Genomic DNA, 8,260 nt, shown 5'->3' with positions numbered 1-8,260 from the left:
CTGCTGTATATTAATAATAAAATAAATGTTATTCAAGTGTAAATTACCGAAGTTACCATAGATACCTGTTATTATGAAATGACAGATTCCGCTACCTTTGGTAAATTACCGGTAGCTTTAAAACCTGCATGCCAGGCTCTTGATGCCAGGCTATATTGATTCAACCCTTGTGAGGTGTTTGTGTCTGTGGGACCCATTTTGAATGTTTACTGAAAAAAATGATACAATTAATATTTTTTTTCAACCTGAGACTCATTGGCCTTGGCTCATTTTCTATGAAGAACATGTAAAAGAACACATACACATTTATATTGCATATGTGGTGTTTGGGTCCACTGGACCTGGGGGTAATAAAAGTGTGGAAAAGTGTGTGTGTAGGTGAAAACAAGTAAAAATGAAAAAAAAGGTTTGCTGTGTGCCTTCACTCTGTCTTCCTCCTCCCTGGGCCTGCTGTTTCAACATAGGCAGGGATACAGACACAGATACAGTTTTTGGTGCTGTCTCCTGCTTTTATCACACTCTTTACCCTTTGTAGAGTGTGAAACTACACAATGTATTGCGGGAACCTGCACAGTGTTATTACAATACATTATTTCGATACAATGTAAAAAATTCTGTATTTTCTCACACTCTACCCCAGCCAGGTGCAAAGTGGGGGAGGGACACAACAAATAAATAGCTTTGCATGTGTGACTTCTTACCACAATCCGTATGGTCAAAATAATCTCTGCTCAGAGGGCCTTAGAAATAATTTTGCAGAGAGAGAAGCTGGTGTGGTAGGAGCATCTTCCACTTTGGAAGATGAAGAATATTCAGAATATGAGGATCATGTCTCCGTCAATTCTGAGTCCGGCAGTGAGTTGGAAGAAGAGGATGAGATTGACCCTCAGTCAGACCAAGGACCAGCCAGTCAGCAGCCAGCCCCAGGAACAGCCCGTCAGCAGCCTGAAGGAGGACAAATATGAATGTCAAAATATTGTGAAATGGAATGGTCTTATTGCCCACGGAATGAGCCACCCCGCATGGCTGTCAATGTGATAAGAATGATACCAGGGCCGACGCTGATGGCGGTTACTCATGTACAGGACATAAAGTCTTCTTTTGAACTGTTCATCCCAGACACCATTCACAAAAACACTCTGGACTGCACTAATTTGGAGGAAAGGTGTGTTTTTGGAAGGAGATGGACTAAACTCATTTACATGCATACTTTGGGGTTCTTATTCTTGCTGGTGTTTTCAGATCCACAGAATCCCTGTGGGATGCAGAAACTGTCAGATAACTTTTCTGTGCAACAATGTCTTTGGAAAACTTCCACATTATTTCCAGGATTATCCTCTTCAATAACCGAGACACCAGACCAGCTCGGCGGCAGAGACAAGCTAGCTGCAGTCAGGTCAGTGGGTGGACCGTCTTCCCCTGTTTTACAACCCTGGGCCCAACATTACTGTTGATGAGCAGCTTATGCCATTTAGGGGCTGCTGCCCCTTCAGGCAGTACATAGCATCTAAACCCGCAAAATATGGAATCAAGATATGGGCTGCCTGTGATGCTGCTTCATCATATGTGTGGAACTTGCAAGTGGATACAGGGAAGCCAGATAGGAGCCCCAGAGAAGAACCAAGGGATGCGGTTTGTCCTGGACGTGACAGAGGGACTACGTGGCCACAACATCACATGCGATAACTTTTTTACTTTGCAGAAGCTGGGACAGAAGCTCCTCAACAGGAAGCTGACGATGGTAGGAACAGTACAAAAAAACAAGCCAGAGCTCCAACCTCAGCTGTTGAATACACGGAACAGGCCTATCAATTCCTCTAAGTTTATGTTCACGGCCGACACATCCTTAGTGTCCTATGTGCCAAAGAAAGGCAAAAATGTGGTACTCATGAGTATGCTGCATAGGGATGGGGAAATTTGTGGCCAGGAACATCACAAAACAGAAATCATAATGGATTACAATGTCACAAAAGGAAGGGTGGACAATTTAGACACGCTGGTGACTGGCTACAGCTGCAAAAGAAGAACCGTACGCTGGCCACTTGTGATATTCTTCAACATCTTGGACATCTCGCCCTGCAACGCGTTTGTCATCTGGATGGTGTTGAACCCAGATTGGAACAGAAGGAAGCTCCAGAGGAGACGGCTCTTTCTCGAGGATCTGGGCAAGGCATTGGTAGGACCTAAAATCCAGAAGAGTCAACATATCCCAAGGACACCAGCTTCTGCAGCCATTGTGAGGAGGATTCAGGAGGAGGATGCTGGTGCCCCATCCGCCCATCCATCCGACCCACAGAACCAACAACTCCGGAAGTGTGAGTGATGTTGTTGCATGTGTGTGTGTGTCTGACTCTCCTACCTTGGCCTGCTTTAACTATATATGTGAGTGAGATGTTAGTAAAATTCCTGAACTAAGTGTTTTCATCATTCTAGATTGCAGCCTGTAGCAACAAGAAGAAGCACTGCGATGTGTGTGGGCCCAAGAATGACAGGAAGACACAGTGCACATGCATAAAGTCTAAGAAATACATTTGCAACACACACAGTAAATCTCTGTCCCTCATGTGGTGTGTAGACCCGCATTAATTTGTGTTCAATGGGGCTCATTTATCGTTTCCATAAAATACTGTATGTAAAATGTGTCCTTCCAATTTGTTCATTTCAAAGCAATAAACATCAATAGTGATGAAAACCTTGTTTCATTTATATTTGTTCAATATAAACATGATTCATTCCACCCATCTCTTAATTACTATTTATATTTTAAAAAACGAATAGTGATTTTATTGATAAATGTGATCTGGAAAATATTAATTGATATAAGTCAACATATAAGTATGAAGTATTTTTACGTAAATTGTTATGGCTGTATTGTTTTAAAAACCCAATAATGCTGTGGGTCAAACAGACCCGCGAACATTGGGTGGATAACAAAAACATGAACACCACACAATGGTTAAGTAAGTCCAGTAGGCTACTTTTTTAGCTGTGGTTGATTTAGGGCTGTTTGATTTCCCGAGCTGTGAAGCCAATACCCTTCTTTGACGTCAGGCGCGAGACCAGCAGCCTCAACTGATATAGCGCTGCGCATAGAGCCAAACAGCCCATTGAGAGGGAGAAGGGATTCTTGAGCTTTGCGCATTCAGGTAAGATTTGTATTGAATTTGGACGCAAAATAAAACATAGGCTAACCACATTTTACACATAGCGTTTTTTTTTGTGTCCTCGGGTAGGCTAATAATGTCGCAGTAGACTATTCTATAGCCTGTCTATCCAACTGGCGCATGTTCGATTTTGCAATGTCTTCTACGTACTACCTTAGCCTACAATGCATATCCATCTATGACTATAGCCGTTTTATACTCTCGCTGGACTATAGCCTACCCTTGAACATTCAGAATGTTTATGTACACCCATACACCTTGTATTTTGATTCCAACCATCGCCTATTGATGTGCGCTATACTTGTAGGCTACCTGTGTTTGACAGATTAGTCTATATGATAATATTTTACATTTCTTAACCCGTCTGCTATTGTAGGCCTACCGTTGTCATTGATAGCCTATTCGTGCCTATGAAAACCTGCCAGTTTCTCACATAATTGACAGTGAAGTAAGTACTTGGCTGCGTTTACACAGGCAGTTCAATTCTGATCTTTGTTTCACTAATCAGTTCTTTCATATCAGGTATTTTTCAGAGCTTTTTTACATGCGATCTTTTCACATCCGATATTCTTCCGAGCTGATCAGGTTGGTCAAAAGACCAATTAGTGAAAAAAAGGGCAGAATTGGTCTGCCTGTGTAAATGCAGCCCTATTCTATTATTTTCTATATCAGATCTATTTCTTCTTACATTTCAAGTCTTGTACTGTTGGAAACCGAATAAAGATAGAAGAACTGAGGCTATGGAACAAGATATCGCATATTTCCTGTGTTATTGGTGACATTCTGCTGTAATCCTATGGCTTTCCTTACTCTTTGAGAGATGCAATACTATACTACTATTCATGCATAAAGCAATAATGTCCAGGACTGCCACACGTTTCCATGTGACTACTGCACTGTGCTACACGCTAGGACTTTGCCAATAGGGTAATGGTCATCATCAGTTATCGATAGGTTGGCATGAAAGACAGTTGTAGAGAGGTTGCAGGTGTACAACAGATGTTAGGGTCCAGAGAAATCTCCCTAAACAAGTATGTTTGACCTTTGCCTTATTCAACTTATTTTTCGCCTCATTACAACCTACAGTCAAAGTATGTGAAATTAATAAAAATGGTACTGCTAAATCTCCTAGTTGTACACTTCACGAAATGAAACATCCATCCTAATTATGGTGGATGGGACTACTTAAGCCTGCCAATGTCTCCTGCACTTAAAAAAAAAGATTTTATCCATCAGATTCCAGTGTTGACTCTTGGATGTTGAACAATATAATCTGAAGATAAGTAAAATTGTTGAAATTGTTGCATGTTGTGTTTTATATTTTTGCTCAGTGCATATACAGTGCATTCAAAATATTCAGACCCCTTGACTGTTACGTTACAGCCTTATTCTAAAATGTATGAATGTTTTTTTTCCTCATCAATCGACACACAATACCCCATAATGACAAAGCAAAAACAGTTTTTTTTTTTGCAAAGGTATTAAAAATAAAATGCATATCTCATTTACATAAGTATTCAGACCCTTTATCAGTACTTTGTTGAAGCACCTTTGGCAGCGATTACCGCCTCAAGTGTTCTTGGGTATGACACTACAAGCGTGACACACCTGTATTTGGGGAGTTTCTCCCATTCTTCTCTGCAGATCCTCTCAAGCTCTGTCAGGTTGGATGGGGAGCTTCACTGCACAGCTATTTTCAGGTTTCTCCAGAGATGAGATCAGGTTCAAGTGTGGGCTCTGGCTGGGCCACTCAAGGACATTCAGAGACTTGACCCAAAGCCACTACTGCTTTGTCTTGGCTGTGTGCTTAGGGTCGTTTGCCCCAGTCTGAGGTCCTTGACGCTCTGGAGCAGGTTTTCATCAAGGATCTCTATATTTTTCTCCATTCATCTTTCCCTCTATCCTGACTAGTCTCCCAGTCCCTGCTGCTGAAAACCATCCCACAGCATGATGCTGCCACCACCATGCTTCACCGTAGGGATGGTGCCAGGTTTCCTACAGATGTGACGCTTGGCATTCAGGTTTCATCAGACCAGAGAATCTTGTTTCTCATGGTCTGAGTCCTTCAGGTGCCATTTAGCAAACTCCAAGCTGGCTGTCATGTGTATTTTACTGAGGAGTGGCTTCCGTCTAGCCACTTTACCATAAAGGCCTGAATGGTGGAGTGCTACAGAGATGATTGTCCTTCTGGAAGTTTCCCCCATCTCCACAGAGGAGCTCTGTCAGAGTGACCATCAGGTTCTTGGTCACCTCCCTGACCAAGGCCCTTCTCCCCTGATTGCTCATTTTGCCCAGCTCTAGGAAGAGTCTTGGTGGTTCCAAACTTCTTCCATTGAAAAATTATGGAGGCCGCTTTGTTCTTGGGGACCTTCATTGCTGCAGAAAGGTTTGCTACCCTTCCCAAGATCTGTGCCTCGACACAATCCTGTCGTGGAGCTCTGCGGCTAATTCCTTAAACCTCATGGCTTGGTTTTTTCTCTAACATGCACTGTCAACTGTGGGACCTAATATAGACAGCTGTGCGCCTTTCCAAATCATGTACAATCAATTGAACTTACCACAGGTGGACTCTAATCAAGTTGTAGAAACATCTCAAGGATGATCAATGTAAACAGGATGCACCTGAGCTCAATTTTGAGTCTCATAGCAAAGGTTCTGAATACTTATATAAATAAGGTATTTCTGTTTTTAATTCCTGGTATATTTGCTAAAATGTCTAAAAACCTGTTTTCACATTGTCATTATGGGGTATTGTACGTAGATTGAGGAGGACCATTTTTTTATAATAACACATATGGAATCATGTAGTAACCAAAAAAGTGTTAAACAATATACACACACACTACATGACAAAGTGAACGCTTGCTCATCGAACATTTCATTCCAAAATCATAGACAATATTATGGAGTTGGTCCCACTGCTATAATAGGTTCCACTCTTCTGGGAAGGCTTTCCACCAGATGTTGGAACATTGCTGCAGGAACTTGCTTCCATTAGTGCATTAGTGAGTTTGTGCCCTGATGTTTAGGCCTGGCTCGCATTCGGTATTCCATTTCATCCCAAAGGTGTTCGATGGGGTTAAGGTCAGGGCTCTGTGCAGGCCAGTCAAGATCTTCCACACCTATCTCGACAAACCATTTCTGTTTGGACCTCACTTTGTGCATGGGGGCATTGTCATGTTGAAACAGGTAAGGGCCTTCCCCAAACTGTTGCCACAATGTTGGGACCATAGAATTTTCTAGAATGCCATTGTATGCTGTAGCGTTAATATTTCGTTAATATTTCTTGAACTAAGGGGCCTCGTCTAAACCATCGAAAACACCCTCAGACATTATTCCTCCTGCACCAAACTTTACAGTTTGGACTATGCGTTGTGGCAGGGAGCGTTCTTCTGGCATCCGCCAAACCCAGATTCATCCATTGGACTGCCAGATGGTGAAGCATGATTCATCACTCCAGAGAACACGTTTCCACTGCTCCAGAGTCCAATGGTGGCGAGCTTTACACCACTCCAGCCGACACTTGGCAATGCGCATGGTGATCTTAAGCTTGTGTGCGTGCGGCTGCTTGGCCATGGAAACCCATTTCTTGAAGCTCCCGACAAACAGTTCTATTGCTGACGTTGCTCCCAGAGGCAGTTTGGAACTCTATATTTTTGCAACCTAGGACATACGATTTTGACTATCTATTTATGAAATAGGTAGGACCGCGGGCTGCCAGTTACCCATTATATATATTGAACAAAAATGTAAAAAATATGTTCCATTTGCAGGAAAAGCGTATTTCTCAAAAATGTTGTGCACAAATTTGTTTACATCCCTGTTAGTTAGCATTTCTCCTTTGCCACAATAATCCAACCACCTGGCAGGTGTGGCATATCAAGAAGCTGATTAAACAGCATGATCGCTACACAGGTGCACATTGTGCTGGGGACAATAAAAGGCTACTAAAATGTGTAGTTTTGTCACACAACACAATGCCACAGATGTCTGAAGTTTTGAGGGAAGATGCAATTTGCATGCAGACTGCAGGAATGTCCACCAGAGCGGTTGCCAGGGAATTTAATGTTAATTTCTCCACCATAAGCAACATCATTTTAGAGAATTTGGCAGTACATCCAACCGGCCTCACAACCGCAGATCACTTGTAAGCACGCCAGCCCACGACCTCCAGACCAGTCACCCGAAAAGCTGATGAAACTGAGGAGTATTTATGTCTGTAATAAAGCTCTCTGATTGGCTGGGCTGCGCCCCTGCCCAGTCATGTGAAATCCATAGATTAGGGCCTAATGAATTTATTTCAATTGATTGATTGTCCTTATATGAACTGTAACTCAGTAAAATCTTTGCTGGGCCAGTAACCAAAAGGTTGTTAGATTGAATCCCCTAGCTTACAAGGTAAAAATATGTCGTTCTGCCCCTGAAAAAAGCAGTTAACCCACTGTTTCTAGGCAGTCATCGTAAATAAGATTTTTTCTTAACTGACTTGTCTAGTTAAATAAATAAAAATAATCTTGCATTTATATTTTTGTTCCGTATAATATACTGTATACAGAAACTATAACCACATTTCTCGCTCTCTTTCCTTCTCTTAGCCTTGTGGTAAATACACAATCTCAAGTGGTGATCACTCTTTACTCTGGTAATTTATCGATTGAAATGTCCTTTGAGTTGTAATGAATTACATACTAAAGGGAGACGGCATTGGAAAGTGCTTTAAATCTCCAATATTGATCCATACATCTGGTTTAGCACCATGTCTGCTTCCCAAATGGCACCCTATTCCTTATTTGTGTGTGTGTTGTGTGTGTCTTTTCCAGTGAGCAGGTTTTTCTGGCTAACTTTGAATTTGATTAGGATCCCCATTAGCTGACGCCATGCATAACATCGGCTAATCTTCCTGGGGTCCAACACAGAACTAAATAGACATTACAAACAATTACAATTTACATTAAGACATTTCCAAGTAGACATTGCAGACAATTAAAATACCCGACCGGTAATATATTTAGCATTCAGTGAATGCTCTCTGGGTTTAGTATCTGTCCAGTCATATGGTTGATTGCATTAGATGTTCTTTAGTTTTTCCTTGAAGG

The 8,260-nt window shown here is 41.9% G+C and overlaps 1 protein-coding gene and 1 pseudogene across 1 annotated transcript in view; both read left to right on the top strand.

Annotated features, from left to right (window-relative positions):
• Positions 1 to 828: 828 nt before the first annotated feature.
• On the top strand, positions 829 to 2,447 carry LOC110493209 (annotated as a pseudogene).
• A 582-nt stretch (positions 2,448 to 3,029) lies between these two features.
• camk1a (calcium/calmodulin-dependent protein kinase Ia) overlaps positions 3,030 to 8,260 on the top strand; it is a 64,623-nt gene continuing 59,392 nt past the window's right edge. Inside the window, exon 1 of the mRNA XM_036950122.1 lies at positions 3,030 to 3,146. The gene's annotated coding sequence lies outside the window, so the exon portion shown is untranslated. The remainder of the gene's footprint in view (positions 3,147 to 8,260) is intronic.

This window comes from Oncorhynchus mykiss, chromosome 17, assembly GCF_013265735.2.
Source record: "Oncorhynchus mykiss isolate Arlee chromosome 17, USDA_OmykA_1.1, whole genome shotgun sequence".
Classification (NCBI taxonomy): Eukaryota; Metazoa; Chordata; class Actinopteri; order Salmoniformes; family Salmonidae; genus Oncorhynchus; species Oncorhynchus mykiss.
The sequence above is the reverse complement of the archived record's forward strand: the minus strand, read 5'-3'. Positions and strand labels throughout refer to the sequence as shown.